Below are 17,500 nucleotides of genomic sequence, written 5' to 3'. Positions count from 1 at the left end.
TATGTATTCAATTACGTCTGGGGTTTTTAAAATCTATTCTTATACAACTAAGCCATAACCGTCAAGTGACTTAACATCAATTATTCAGATTTTATGTTTTACGCTTATCTTATGACCAAACATTGATATTATTTATAATAATAATCTTTATACATGAGAGTGGAAGGTAGTTATGTATCAAGGTGCTTGTTGTAAATTCACAGACGACACACTAATGTCTAGAATGTTGTAATATGTTTTAACATATTTCTATAAAGTAGTGTCGGTTATATATTTAAGTCTTGGGGGGTTTATTTGATATGACTGGTGCCAACAAGTGACGTAACTGTTCTTAATTGTCTCCTAATTGTGTGTGTGTCATATATATATATATATATATATATATATACACACACACACACATACATACACGCGCGCACACTGTATATTTGGTTAAACTTTTGCAGACTTGGTCTTAACTTTATCATAGAAGAATTACTGTTTGCTGGTTTTGTTTTGATTTTAATTCCTCCTACTTAACATGGGCTAAAAGAAAAAATAGCAAATGCGAAGACGTGTACACGTTTCATTTCCTGTATGTGTATATATATTATGTGATTGTGCGTGCGGATGGATAGATAGATAGATAGATAGATAGGCACATGATAATCATAATTTTCTAATTTCAACTATTGATAATATTTTCATTCACCCCAAAATACGTTTATATACACACACGTACATACATATGTGTGTGTGTGTGTTGTATATTGTTATTTGTTGGTTTATGTTTAGTTTCAGAAATCTTGAAAGCTTCATCTTGGCCAAACTCCATTTCCGTTATTTCTATAAATATTCCTTAAACATTGATAACACCCAAACAACATAAATTCCACGTCTTTTTCTTCCTTGCCATCTTTCTGAAATATTATTAAGCAAATTCTTTCTCTTGAAAATAAATTTACCGAGAGAATGTTTGTTAAAGACAAAAAATGTTTTCACGTGAATGTTGGATTGTTTCCAGCGTCAAACAATTTTAATTCAACCCATCAAGAATATGATTCTGCTCAACGTTTTTATTTTTTTATCAATTAATGCAGCCTTAAATTATATTTTAGTTCTTTAGGTTTACTTTGGCCATCAGAGAAAGCCAAGTCAATACTGGAACTTTCAATACTATTTCATTCAAGGTATCCTATGTATTGTATACATATGTACCCCTATATCTAATATTTAATTTCAAACATTAATTTACCTGTATACACACTTGTATGTATCATTTTAATAACACATAATAGTGATAGCTTGTATATACACACATACATACAATCTCATTCTTTTATTTCATGTCGGTCCTTAAAAGATGAGGAAGGTAAATGAGATTTTTTAAAACAAGATTATCGATGATACAATCGCTTCTCGGATTAACCATGTGATCACTTGTCGTTTTTCTTGATAAACAAGGGGATCGAGGTTTCCCAACAGCAGTCCTAACAGTGATACGAACCCAATTCGTCAGATTACTTCCAAAGGTAACAATAATGCAGATCCAAGTTGGTATTCGGTGGAGTTTTCGAACCTTTTACCTACATGTGATCCATGAATCGATATTTTACCGGTGATCAATGTGTACAAGGCCATGTCGGAGCACCGCCTTCACCGTTGTACGTTGTACATACATTACGTACGTACACATATTTCTGTATTTCCCATTAAGGAAAGCCATGGTATATAATCACCGTATCCGCCTACAGATATGTGGGGAGGGGGGTATATGCATTTATACACACACACGTATGTGTATAGAACATACAACTTTGAAGACGATGCTACAACATAGCCTTGTAGTGCGGGCTACGAAAACCTGAATACACTCACCGGTAAAACATATATGTGGATCAGTCAAATATTGTTCCTGTTTCCAGTAATCTTCATGCCATTACCTTCTGTCTGCTGTGAACGTATGAGATATATATGAGCTATATACAATAAAAATGCGTGCGTGTGTAAATATATGAGTATATACACAAATCCTAAGGATACATTGATATATATTGTTAGATTAATAGGCGATTCAACGTATCCCGTCCTATCCTCGAGCACTGTGCACCCATAAACACATTATCCACTGACCTTTTCTTAAACAGCAGACTCGCGGTTTTGAGTACATGTGGCTGCGCTTTCTAGCAAATGTAGAGACCACTTAGAAGATATCTTTCGATCCGGGTTTTTTTTTATCCTTTAAGGTATAGCCGGTCCTGATCAAGCAGGCCGTTCCAAAGATTATCATCCCGCTTTTCATTAAACATAGTATGACGAGAACTACAATTATCCAGTGTAATCCTTGAATAAGATTTGGCTGTTATTTCTAGCTGGTTATGCGACCATATAAGAACTTTGTGTATATAATTATTACATAAATGTGTCTGTAAATAGATGTACTTCTTATTGTGTTTATCTGTGGCCGGCTAAATATGTACTCGATAACCTTTATTGATGTTATCAGACTGATAACTAACCGGCTTCTTCAATTAAATCAACATTGAGCTACCATAACAATCAATTTGATAACGTCAATGATAATAATAACAATGATTTTTCTGTTGCGTGGGTGTTTCCTCACGCAACTAGTTTAGAAATTGCATGTTAAAATGTTAACGTATCAGTTAATACTACCAGCTGTGTGTTAGGTCTTCATTGTGTCTGGCGTAATTTCAGATAATCAGAATACATAACGTAGATACATGCATGCATGTGTTGTATGCATCTAGTTTTATATGCTTGTATGTATGTTTACTGTGTGTGTAACATACACACAGCAAACACACTCATGAAGGACAGTTAATTCCTAGTTTGTGTCCATTGATGTGAGAGTGGGCCTATTAGTATCGGGCTAAGGGAGGGTTGTATCCATATATAATGTTATTTACACACACATTTCATCTTATGTATATACACACGCGAGTTACATGCATGTATAAAGTGCATTATATGTGCCTAAAGTAAAATATCTAACGAGACACAAGTAAGTCGTTTACCTCTTTAATCGCGGGAAACCGGTATATAGTCACATGACCTGTTATGAAATAACTAAATATCCCTCAAATAATATTCTTATCGTTTAAAGAAAAAGGAAGGACACGTTGGACAAGCACTATATCTGAAGACGGGTAGGTCATAAAAATACATGTATTGTATAGACTTACTTTTGTATGCATTTACGAGGGTGTAAATACACTGGTTTATGTACACTTAATTGGGCGCGTGGCCTAGTGGTTAAGGTGTTGGCATCGCGATCGTAAGGTTATCAGTTCGATTCATGGACTGGGCGGTGCATTGTATCCTTGAGTAAGGCGCGCCATTTCACGTTATTCTACTCTGCTGAAAGGAGTGCAAGCCTAGTGCTGGCGCAGCCTCCACCCGCTCAGGCCCGTCACTAGACTTCCGTGCCTGGGGGTGCTTCAGAATATTCTGGGTGGACACTAATTTATAATAATGCTAAAGTGGAGTTTCGAGGTAAGTGTATCACTGTAAATCTGAGGGTGCACCATTGAATGGTAAGGGATCAGTGCCGTGCAGTGCACCCTTTTAACGACAGGCATATACCTGCAGTTGTCTCATTCTCGATATGTTCCACTGGGTCGAGGGTGAACTATCCGGTCATACTGGCTTGTGAATGATAGCTAAAACACACATACATATGGCGATATATATATATATATATATATATATATATATATATGAATTAATTTTATCGAGCAAAACATCATAATGATGTTGTTTAGCCCTGTCCAAGCAGACTAGGGTTAAAGACACTATGACTATGCTGTCTTTTTTCCTGGAAATAGTGGAACCAAAACTGCATTTTCCAACCTACTGATCCATGTGTATTACAAAAGCAATATTGTGTGATTTGAGGGAAATTTGTTTCTTGTTTCCAATAGGTTGAGCAACCTCTTGTATATTCCTCATAAAGATTTTTCTTCCAAATGCGAAACCTCTTTTAATATTGGCACAGGTGACTCATATACAAGGAGGATGTAATTGGACAACAGGTATGCATTTTACATTGTGTGTCAATTTATTTTGAAAATGATAAAGAATTTGGAGGGATTTCCTAAAATAATTAGCTTTCTTGATGTGATTGGAATATAAATTTACAGAAGATTCTTTCATAAAATTATTAGCAAAGGTCTTAAATTGGATAAAGACATTTTGAAAGTTGTATCCTTTAGAAGTGAAGGTCGTCTCAAGTATGGTGGAAACAATTCTATTTTCCTTTAACATCCTTTAATCTAAGTAAGAAGTTGTTTATCCTTAAGTAAACATAATTATTCCATTCTGTGATGTCTAACTCTGAATATGTTATTTATTCACTAATATCTTCATTCCCTTCTTTCTCACCTCACATGACTGTATTCAAACTCCACCAAATCTGTTTCATTCCATTTCAAGCATTAGCAGTGTAGGGTGTAAAATACAGTGGGAATGAATAGTACCAAAGAAATAATTTCTGTAGGGCTCTGGAATACTGAAACTAAGGTGTGAACATACTTATTTAAACCCCCCCCCCCCCGTCAACACCTTCTGCTAACCTCTACAATAATTTTCTGTCAATTCTGTTAAGATTCAATTTTATTGACATTTCAATCTATCTATGCCATGTTATTGTATTTCTTTGACTAAATTCCAACAATATTTGAATTAACTTGGATTGCTAAGGTACCAAACCAAAGATTGTAGCTTGTGAATCTACCTTCACACTGCATCACCACTATTTTATCTCTTTTTGTTTCCATCCTGACCATTCCCAGTAGCCTTTATTAAGTTCCACTACAGTAAGAAATCTATTCTTTTCTGTCCCTCTTGTCTCTCACTTTAACCTCTCTCAGTTGAAGGGGAGTTAAATCTTGCAGGCTGCATGATGACCTCACTAGTGCTGGTGCCATGAAAAAAGCAAGCACTCGGTATATCAGTTAAGTGGTCGGTGTTAGGAAGGGAATCTAGCCATAGAAGCTATGTCAAAGCAGACATTGCCACACGATGCAGTCTTCAGACACATTGAGTCCTGTCAAACCGTCCAACCCATATCAACACAGAACAGTGACATTACATGATGAAAGTGTTGATGATAATGATGATGATGATCAGCCATTATAACTGCACCAATAATGAGCAAATGTTACAGCAGCTAGAATTTTCATTCTTACTTGAAATTATTCAGTTTGTTTTACATCTGTTTTTCTATGCTGGCATGAGTTAGATGAATACATATTGCTGAGGCATTGTTTCTACAGCATGATGCCCATATCATTTGCCCTTATTTTAAGTAAGGGGTTTTTCATTCCATTTGCCTTTGAAAACAGTGCCACTGGACAATTTGCTATCAGAGAAAATAAGAGAGAATACCATCCACACCCACATACATTTATGACAAGCTTTCTACAGGTTTCTATGTACCAAATTCATTCACAAGGCATTGGTTATCCTGGGGCTAATGTAGAAGACAATTGCCAAGGTACTGCACAATGTGACTGAACCTAAAATCACATGGCTGAGAAGCAAGGTTCTTAAACCAAACTCCCATGCCTGCACTTACAATGTTCAAGAAAGTAAAAAGTACCCACTAACTCCACACTCCACCCACTGTCCATCACCTGCTCAGCAATTTCACTTGCTCAATAACTTACCAACCAATGTTGACCTAGAGTTAAACAGTCCTGAAACACCCATCACCCTCATAACCTCCTCATTCAACACTTCATCATTCTTAATAATGATTCCCTTCCTACAACCGCAAAGGTGATTATGATACCCATTGTGATTAGTGTACTCAGAACCATCTCAAAGAACACATGACCTTGCATGAGAAGCTGGAATTGCCATACATCATTGAAAGTACATAGTTGGTGGACATACTCAGAACAGTGCATGTGTTGATGAAAAGACTGCATCTCTAAATTGTTGGAAGGAGCTGAGACATGACATGGATACCTCAGATCATCAAAACTGGAGAGAACTGCAATGATAATGATATTCTTTTTTCTGCTACAAGCATAAGGTCTGAAATTTTGGCAGGTGGGGGCTAAGTCAAATACCTTGGCCTTAGTGTTCAACTGATGCTTATTTTATCAACCTCAAAAAGATGAAAGGAAAAATTGACCACTGCAGAATTTGAACTCAGAATGTAAAACCAGAAGAAATACTTCTAAGTAATTTTGTCTGGTGTGCTAACGATTCTGCTACAGGCATAAAGCCTAAAATTTTGGGTACAGGAGTTAATTGTTGATTCAAAGACACACACCCAGCTATCAAATCTCTGGCTTAAAGACACACACATTCATCTATCAAATTCATTGACAAGGCATTGGTCAGCTTGGGGTTATAATAGAAGAGACTTACCCAAGGTGTGCTGCTCTGTGGGACTGAACCTGAAACTATATGGTTGCAAAGCAAGCTTCTTAATCATAGCCATGCCTGCACCTATAAAGAAATATAATAAATTAGGAACCTATATTTCCTTATATGTATCTTATCTTCATTTTAGTCTATATCCCAGTAAAATACGTTTCCTTGTCATTTACAGTAGTCCACACCCTCGCATTCTATAAATGACATCAATAATATTTTCCTTATTACTAATTTATTAATGTTATTTTAATTTTTTAAATGTTTTTCTTTATCAAATTATAAAAACCCTTCTGGTTATCAGTTGTAAAGAAATTGTTTATGCAACACTTGCAACTCTGAAGAATTACAGAAATGTTATGTAATTCCTTTAATTCTGATAGCACTGGAACCACATTTTGGTTATCTTCAGTTTTTTTTGAAGAGGTTTAGTGGTAGCTGGTGATGACAAAAGAGAGGCAGGATGGTTTGGGGTAAAAGGAACAAGAGTATGATGGTAGAGACAACATTATGGGTAAGGAGTGGGAAAGTAGTGAGAGACAGAAAAAGAATGTTGACTGTTAGTAGAGAAGGGCAACAGCTGGATGCACTGATAGTGGGAGTGGGGATGAGTACAGGTATGTTCAGTGCCATTCCTTGTTATACAAGTGGTATGGGACAATGAGAAGAGATGTAGTGTCAGGCATGTCCTTACAGCCAAAAACCAAGGTTCCACATAAAATGTATTGGTGCCATGTAAAAAGCACCTAGTACACTTTGTAAAGTGGTTGGCAATAGAAAGGCACTCAGCCATAGAAACCAAACCAAAACAAACTATGGAACTTGTTGCCTCCTCTGGCCTTGCCAGTTCCTGTCAAACCACCCAACCCATGTCAGTATGGAAAACACATTAAATGTTAATAATGATGACAGCATGATACAGTGAATATCAAGAGGGAGGGTAGGCAGCAGATATGGTTTCAATTGGGGTTTATTGGGCAAGAAGTCCAAATATAAATTTATATTAGAACACCCAGCTTCTATCACTCCCAACATTTCAATATTTGTTTCTAGCATTGCATGTCACCAATCATCATGATTTCCTGTCATTTCTTCCCTGAGGTCCAATATCTTGAGATCAGTTTTCACCATTTCATCCCATGTTTTCTTGGTTCTTCTTCTTCCTCAGGTTCTATTCACTTTAGCTCCTGCATCTCTTCCTATAGCTGTCATACATATGCATTACATGCCTGTATCAGCACTGTCTTTTCTCTCTGGCACACAACATTTAATTCCTCTTATGCACAGCTTATATTCCATCATTCATGCAGACTTGTGTTATCCAGCAAAACATGTTGGTTCCATTTCTCTCTACCCTATGTCCCACTACCATGCATCATTGCATTTCATATAGAGGCATCATACAGCCACCTCTTCACACTGAAAGGGAAATCTTTTATTTTCTTTTTTAGCTATAGAGGTAATAGTTGTCTGAACTTCTTCCAGTCTATTCTTATGCTCACTGATAATTAGGTCCCCTAGATAACAGAAGTTATTAGCTACTTTTAGGGAAACATCAAAGCATTTGAGAGAATCTTTTTGACATGTGTTTCTTGTATTTATTGCCTCTAAACATCTGCCACATGTAAAGTTTACCCTCCCTAATCGGCTGCCTCTATTTCCACTATATCCATAGTTTACACAGAGTACACTGAATGGAGTTTTTGTCTGCTCCCTCTCTGCACAGAGAGCAAAGCCATTTCCCTGACTGTTACAGAGTTGTGTCTTACTTAATACTTTAGTCTTTAAGTTTACTTGGAGGTCTATCAACTCTAGGTTTTGCTTCCACATCTGGAATTATAAAATTCAAGAATATCTCTTCAACACAAATTAATCTGAAGGAGTCTCTACATGGTATGTATACACATACATGTACAAATCAATATGTCTAGTAACTGATGTGTACAAAACAAAATTTCACAAACCTGGTCCCAACAGCAGTAATGACATGCCTGTGACCAAACATGGGTTCTATAGTTGCACACCATGGTCTTTGAAAGAAAAAGTTTCCCTGCAGTACCATGTTATAAAAGGTTTATCTATAAACATTTACCTAAAACTAAAATACATATACACATTTCACCCAAGTGCCAAGATTATTAAAGAAATTAACGTTTTGATATGTCAGGTTAAAATGGTTTACTGTGCCTGAGCTGCAGTTTTGGAGGTTCTGGAGAAGGAATTCATGAATGTTACTAAGAATGTGTTAAGAATGAGTCTCAAGATCATTATGTCATGATCTATTAATATAATAGTAATAGATGTTAGTTGGTTGATTGCTCCAGTGGAGAGAGTAAAAAAAGAAATACAGAATTAGCATAAGAGGTGCAGGGTGAATGCACATATGAGACTTGGTGGCAGGCAATGATGCTTTTCTGAAAAATATTTTTTTTTTATGAAAATTTGCAGAGATAGGTTCTTGGAGTACATTGCAATTATGTTTATAAAATTTAGAAAAATAATACTGTATATTTATTGCAAGTATACAAATGAGAAATTTATTTTAATTTTATTCTAAGGTAATAAATATCTTTCTTTCAAAAATTAGTTTTTATTTCATAGTCTTGTATATGCACCTGGAAATTTGATAAAAGTTAAATTATAATTATTGCATGTATACCATAGTTTCTTATGTTTCCCATGATGGCAAATTTATACATGCAAAGTTACCTGTCATATAGCAGGTAACACTCAAGAAATAAAATGTTTTTTTTTTCTCCCTTCCCTAGTGTCATACTGGTACTTATTTTATGACACACCCACTCCTTTCAGAGAGTTGATTATTACATAAGTACGAAGGCTTGGCAGATCAACAATAAAGGAATGGAGATGGAATGTTGTGATATTCATGCTGTAGAGTAAAAAGGTTTTGAGCAATTCCAAACAGGTTGTAGATTTGTTGGTTTTAATTATAGTTATATCTTTTCTTTTCTTTTTTTTTGTGACTTAGTCAAAAGAAGAAAAGACAACAGCCTTATCTAGAGAGACTGGGGGAGGATGCAGCACATCAAGATATAGTTATCTTGCAAAAGAGTGGACTCAGCTAAAGACATACAGGAACAAGGAGGTGGTGTGAAAAGCCAAGAGGCACATTCAGTCTACCATCCAAACACAGATGCAGTCTGTCTGACTGAATTTTACTCACAAGGCTTGGGTTAGCCTGAGTCTGTGGTAGGAGACATTTACTTACTCAATGTATCATGCAGGTGGATCAAACCCGAATGTCAAGAAGGGCATCAAGCCATAGGAAATATTGTCTTAACAAAGTTTTGTCTCATCCATGCAAGAATGGAGAAGTAGACATTAAAATAATGGTAAACAAAAATTATACTTCACCTTTGGAATTATGAACAAGGTATAGTTAATTGTTGAATTACATTTAGTAAAGATTCCAGCAGGGGCTTTGAAGAGGCAAGGGGCAATATTTTGTATTCAGCAGTCATAGCAGTTTAAAATGATTCTGTCTTCTGGCCTTCTATTTTGGTGTTGATTCAACACAAACAACATAATGAATTTGTGGAGTCATTAGAACATCAGATAGGATACTTCATGATATTTGTTCTGCCTGTCTATGCTCTGAGTTCAAATCCCACTGATATCAGCTTTTCTTCTCATCCTTTTAGTGCTGCTGCAAAAAAACAGTTCCTAGGTGGTGGATTGGTAGAACTGTAATAATGTAAGACAAGATGCTATGTAGTACTTGTTCCAGCTCTTTGCATTCTGAGTTCAAATCTTACTATAACACCACCTAGTTCCTTGGGTGTCTTGCAGGATCCACTCTGTTGCAAGTATTAGGGCTAGTGTTCTAGTTTGAGGATTGCACTCTCCTACAAATCTCAGAGGTACAATAAAGGGTCATAAGCCCTACATTCCCTCTTGACAAAAACATTAAAAATTTACCTCTCTATTGCATCTTTCTTTGGTTGAACCAACAAAGAACCTCTCTGGTTGTTCACATACCAGGAATAATGATCAGATTCTCTCATATCACACAGTACAATCTTAAAACAAGAAGTAAGCTGAATATGAAGTCTTTTCAAAACGAAAAACTGTTATTGCATTAATTACAATTTAGTCAGGTTTGTTTCCTTCAAGACTGTTACCTTCCTCTGTTGACACACCATCACTCCAACAGTTTTAGGGGGGTTTTTTTCTGTTTTGGTTGTGTTTGCATCAGATGGTGCTTAATTCTTTTCAAATGGAGTGGCTGTGTGGCAAGAGACACTTCATTCTCTTCCGAATAATCAAAGATAAGGAATGACACATGAACAGATGTATTGTCATGGTGTAACATCCAGGCTTTGTTAACTCAATCCTCAGGTGTCTTTCACACATCCTTTTCCACACATTTCAAGACATCCAACAAAATACTTTATCAATCATTTGACCATATGAAACAAACTTGCAATGAATGTTGCCCTTCCAATTAAAAAAGGCAATCAACATTGCTTTCACATTAAAGCAACTGGTGTACTTTCTTTTTTTTATGGTTGTGGCAATAATTATCCAAGACCTTTGGCATTATGCCGTGCTTGCTAAGAAGACACATCAAGCCAAGTAAAATCGCAGTCATGACAGATATTGGTGTCACACAAGTAGCACCTGTGCTGGTGGCACATAAAAGCACCCATTACATTCTCGGAGTGGTTGGCATTAGAAAGGGCATCTAGTCATTGAAACCACACCAAATTAGATTGGAATCTGGTACAACCTTCCAGCTTGCCAGTCCTAGTGAAACCATACAATCCATGCCAGCACAGATAACAGGCGTTAAATGATGATGATCCACAGTGTTATCTGCCTTTTTTGTTTCAATATCACAACCATACACCAACATTCCATCATCTATCATGATACTTCTTAGAAAATTTACATCAACGTTCAAAAGATCAGTCACTGCCAGGCAGTAATTTGGTCTTCACAAATTTTGTGCATCTTCAATTTCTCTTTTAGAATCATGTTGCATAAATTTTTATTGATACTTGCTTATTTCTTCAGAAACTTCAGAGACAATTGGGCAATGATCTTTCACAATTTACAACACACTTTCTCAATTTTCTCAGTTCACAGCACACTTTCTCAATGTAAGCATCATCTGTTGTCGTGGAACATTGTTCAGATTTGGAGGTTCTTCCTAATTTGACATTTAAGCACTACTTGTGACATTGCACACAACTCTTTCAACAGAGCTGTTGCAATATCAGAAAAGATTCCATAACAGTTTTTCTTGGTTTGAAACAGAATTTCACACAAACTTATTACTCTACCAAATCCTTCATTGTTCTATTTGCAGCAAATCACCGAATGCACTAAGCATACATTCATTTTAACACTTGAGGCTTCGTGGTTTTGATTAAACTGAAAGTCAAGGTTGCCCATACACAACACTACTGTCACAAGAACCCTGTTCCAGCTGGATTTGGACATTTTTTTTTAAAGTTTCAATTTCTCCATGGACAGACCTCATATAAAAAGACAAGATGGCCACAACTGGAAAGATCTGCTTAACTGTGTCAGATATAGGGTAAACTTTTCTTCATGTTGCAACAAGAAGCAGATCCTATCAAGCTAAATCCAGATAAGAAATGAACAGAATTTTCTCTTAATCTTAAATTATATCTGAAGAAATAGCTTACAATCACTTTTTAAATATATCTCCAAAAGTCTGAGTAGGATAGCCAGAGAGAGAGAGAGAGAGTTTATGTATGTGATCATGAAGTTGGGTGTGTATGTGTTTATTCAATGATCCATCCACCTACTCACCCGACATCTTTTCGTACCTGAAATATATTTACATTTTAAACTGTAAATGTTTTGAGCCACCACAAAAGTTTTTTTTTTTTTATTTGTTTATTTGTTCGTCTAGTTATTGTTTTGATTTGCCAGGCCCCCTCCTTTCTGTCACCTAATACCAACTTTAATTCCTGCAGCCTTCATCCTCATCAAAATGGAATCTCTCTGTTCAAAGTTAACACCCTACAGTGTAATAATATAAACACAAAACTTCTGAAGCTTGGGTTTTCAATCTCCACAACAAGCATGTTGGATGCAAGGGATGTTGGCATTGGTCTAAAATGATGAAACAGTTTTCCAAAGAATATATCTGATTATGTACAGTCACTATTTTAAGGTGTGGGGAGAATGCTTATAATGTCAGTGATATTGGTTAATATTAAACCAAGATTAGACTTGTTAATCTGCTGTAAAAAAAAAGCCATTGAAGGTCATGGAAGCTAATATTGCTGTAGAGATTAAATTCACATCTTGACAAATACTGTTGAAAGCTTGTCTGTCACGCTTTGACTAGAGAAACTTTGAAACCTGACTAAAAGTGAGATGAAATGCTGTTAATCACTAGTAATGTTACTGCTGTCTCTTTTATCCTCTACATTTAATAACATCTTTCAGCAAGTAAGTTACAAAGTTTCATTTGACATTCAAATATTCCTACTGTTTCATTAAGAAGCGCTACTAAGTCTATTATAAAACAAAAGGACAGCACGCACATCATGCAGAGATCATTTAATTTGACACTAAATATAACAACATGCAAAGTTAGTGTTTACCTCTGGATTCAGTTGTGTTAAACAGGTTAGAAATATGCTTAGTACTTGATAAAATGTATTTTATTATTTTATATCATGCAAGAACAGTGGTTTAGCAGAATTGTAAGAGTATCAGGCAAAATATCTTGCTGTTTTTGTTTCATCTCTTTAACATTCTGAGCTCAAATCCTGCCAAGGTCAGTTTTACCTTTCATCCTGAAGGTATGTAAGTACCTGTTGAGTGCAGGGGATAATGGTATTAACTATCTCCTTGCCCTCTAGATTGTTGGCCTTGTATCTTAATTAGAAATTAGAAACAATTTATATCATGCACTTTGAAAACAATTTTATCATTGGTTATTTAAGTTTCCAATCAACCAATTGCTGGTTCATTGTACTTCTAGTCTGAGTAATTTAGGCAGATTAAATACCACAAAATATTTTATTTGACATACCAGTTTATTGGTTTTTCTCACTAATATACATCAGTGTGTGTGTGTATATATATATATATATATATATATATATATATATATATATGAGAGAGAGAGAGAGGAGTAAAAAATTAATGTGTGTGCATTACATAAATATTTTCAGGATTAAATAAAAAGCCAACAAATGGAAAATATGACATGCCTGTATATATAATTTAAAACAACATTTAGCAAATAAACAAACGAGTATATACTAAATACATTTACTTTTCCATGTTTGCATGGGCTAGACAAAACTTGTTGAGGCAGAGCTTCTCACAGCCAGATAACTGTCGCCAACCCTCACCTATTTCCAAACAAGGTGATATTTTCCTATAGTCCAGAATATTGCAAAGAAATGATTCCATTTGTATGATAGTGACATTTGTTAACAATTTGCGTGTGATGTCAAGACAAAGAAACAAACACATACATACATCAATCAATCAGCCAAACCAGATATTGTTGTTTGGGACAGACAAGTAAAAACAAATACCGTCATAGAGGTCAGCTATCCTGCTGATGTGAATATCTCTTTGAAAATCAAAGAGAAAGAAGGTAACAACTGCTTCAAAGCCTCCATCTTCTTTATCTGGATTACAAATTTATATTTGTATCAATAATAATTGGAGCACTTGGTTCTGTAAGTAAATGCCTAATTCTCAGTCTGGATAAGCTTGGCTTTTCAGCTGATTCACACATTACAAATACAATCTGTAAGTGGAACAGTAAAACTATGCAATACTTTCCTCATGATTAAAATGTGACAGTTTCCATTATATACATTTCAAAGATGGACTTTTGTATCTTTTTAGAAACCAGCTCCTTCTTCAGAGGAAGAATTTGAATGTTTAAATACAGAAGAGATGCACGCCTACACACACACAAGAGGCTTTTTTAGATTCCCTCTACCAAATTCTCTCACAAAGCTTTGGTGAACCTGGGGTTATAGTAGAAGATACCTGCCTAAGGTGCTGTACAATGGAACTGAGCCCAGACTATGTGACTAGGAAACAGTCTTCTTAACTATACAGTCAGTTAGTTAGTTAGTTAGTCATACCTGTAATGCTTCTATTAGATTCACATTAACGGCATTTTAACTATTATTCAAAATGGGACAGCTCTATCCAAGTTTGCATATGCTATGAATAAATTTAAGCTATTATTCTCTCTGTGTACCCAGTCTCTGATAAGGTGTTAATAAATACTATAAGTTGTTATATCTGATGTCATTTTTTTGGCCACAGTGATAAAAACAAAGCCACATAGTTTAAGTACAGTATCTCATTATCTGTACAACACTAGAAAGGTATGCTTACTAAAAGTACCCTATGAGTTTCTCTTCTTTTGGCATTGGTATACCACATTAGATAATAGATCTGCACCTGGAAAGCCTTGCTGTGTTGATACTATGTAACAAGGCTGAAATGTTTTTTTCCAAGGTGCAGATGTGGACAATCGACTATAATAATACTCTTGTGTATTTCTCCATCACAACATATGAATGAGAAAGTCAGGGGTGATGGCAAACTTAGAAGTGGGATGATGGAAGTTCTACGGTGAAAAAAAAAAAACCAAACAACATTTCAACTCTGTATGAGTATATGTGTGTATGTAAAATGGGAATTATGTGATTCACATAATTCCCCTTTTACATACACACATATACTCATGCAGAGTTAAAATGCTGTCTGTGTGTAATGGAAGTGGGATAGTGAACATTCAATGCTGAAAAGAAAAATCAAACAGCGTTTCAACTATGTGTGTGTACAAAGGAAGTATGTGGATGTTTGTATCTGTGATTATTTATCTATACTACAATTAGCTGTCACTTTTGATGGCATGGGGCCAGTTAGTATTGTATAAAAGACCAACTGTTGACCATGTAGCAGGTCATCTTTGACCAAAGAGAAAGCAAATATTGGCATAGCTTGTCACAGAAATTGCTAGAATGACATTGAAGAGAACACTGGATTTGGATTGCTTTAGGGACTCCAGTTTCTTGTTTATGGTTAATTAAATCAACCCCAGTGCTTGACATATCTCTTACAACTCTGTCTCTGTCTGACTTAACCTCTGAATTATATTTTGTCTGGCAACATTAATCTTTAGTTGTTACTGCTGTTAAGTATTGGTCTTTATTTGTTATGGTACCCTTATTTGGTAGACCAAGGAAGACATGGGATGAAATGGTGAGAAAGGATCTCCAAACGTTGGGCCTTACAGAGTAGATAAGAGACCAAGACCTCTGGCAGTTTGCTGTGCTTGAGAAGACACTTCAAGCTAAGTAAAGTCATGGCTATCCGTGCATATAGGCATATCCTCTACATCCCTCTCTCAGCTGAAAGATACTAGTCTTGCAGGTTCCTGGGTGCTGGTGCCACATTTAAAGTACCCAGTACACTCTGTAAAATGGTCAGCATTAGGAAGGGCATCTTGCCATAGAAACATGCCAAAACAGACAAATGGAGCCCAGGCAGCTCCCCAGCTGGCCATCTCCTGTCAAACCATCCAATCCATGCCAGCATAGAGAACAGACTTTAAATTTATGACAAATACTAACCCCTCTCTCAATAAAACTACATCAGTGATCTGAATACTCTTTTATATTGTCTATTTACATACAAGATGAGTTGGGGGGGGGGCATCAAGAGTGCACTCCCTTTGTAAAGAGCTCCCCTCAACAACCTTGTCCAGCTGCTCTTTGAACTAGTTAGACTCGAGAGAGTTACTATTGTGTGAGTGCTGTGGAAGGTTGACCTTTTAATATGCAGAGAGAAAATGAGCCAAACTGACGGATGATGTACTTCAAACATTATATTACTAAACTAGAAATACAAAACTTTGACATCTGCCTAGATATGTAATCATGTATCATACTTTCTGCACCTGTAGTCAATAGTATGTAAGATATATGTGTTACATTGTGTGTCGTCTAAAAGAATGGACAATAAGATGTGTGTGTATACATATACACACACATTCATTTTAATGTTCATTTTTCCCTGTTAGCATGGGTTCAGCACACACATTACTAAGCTATTTTTTTACAGCCAGATAGACTTCTTGTTGCTAACCCTTACCTGTTTTTCAATTAAGGGTTCTTTACATATCTTCAAACTTGCAAAGAGAGTAAGCACTTTGTTGTTAAAAGTGACAACAGTGCTTTTAGCTTACAACTTTTGTAAAGTACAAATGTAAACAAATACACCTAAACTCTCTTTCTTTCTCTCTCTCCTTCTCAAGCGCACACGCACACAACAGGCTTCTTTCAGTTTCTATCAAACAAATTCATTTACACAGCTTTAGTCTTAGTCAGCCTAGAATATTGTAGAAGTCATTTATTTTGCAATGGGCCTGAACCTGAAATCACAAAGTTTGGAAAGCAAACCTCTTAATCACACAGCTATATCTACAGCTATATATATATATAAAATGTATATCCATATGCATGCCATATCACCATCATCAAACATTCATTTTCTACACTGACTTTGGCTGGACAGTTTGACCAGGGCTGGCAAGCAGGAGGGTGGCACCAGGTTCCAGTCAGATTTCACTTGGTTTCTACAACTGGATGCCCTTCCTAATGCCAACCACTTTACAGAGTGTACTGGGTGTTTTTTACGTGGCACACATATATATATATGTGTGTGTATGTATGTATGTATATATATATATATGTATGTATGTATATATATATGTATGTATGTATATATATATATATATATATATATATATACATACATATGTATATGTATATATATATATGTACGTTTAAATATTTGTTGTGCAAGATTTTTTATGTGAAGTCGTGTGTTGAAACAGATGTTGTTATATTTCGGAATGGTCATTTTGCCAGTTTAGCCAATAAAAACACACGCACTATATATTTGGTGTTATTTTGCTTCAGTGTTATTTATTTTTTACTTTAATCTTAATCAAAGGACCACTGATGCGGTCACAGGAGTGTGACGAAAGAAGTCTGGCCGAAATAAGATTAAGATTAATGTAAATAATAAATAACACTGAAGCAAATAACACCAAATATATAGT

General features: G+C 35.7%; 1 protein-coding gene across 1 annotated transcript in view; it reads left to right on the top strand.

Annotated features, from left to right (window-relative positions):
* LOC115212055 (serine/threonine-protein kinase SIK1-like) overlaps nucleotides 1–17,500 on the top strand; it is a 67,249-nt gene that overhangs the window by 1,005 nt on the left and 48,744 nt on the right. The gene's annotated exons all lie outside the window — the stretch shown is intronic.

Source organism: Octopus sinensis, linkage group LG5 (genome assembly GCF_006345805.1).
Source record: "Octopus sinensis linkage group LG5, ASM634580v1, whole genome shotgun sequence".
Classification (NCBI taxonomy): Eukaryota; Metazoa; Mollusca; class Cephalopoda; order Octopoda; family Octopodidae; genus Octopus; species Octopus sinensis.
Note: the sequence above shows the minus strand (reverse complement) of the source record. Positions and strands in the feature narration are given on the sequence as shown.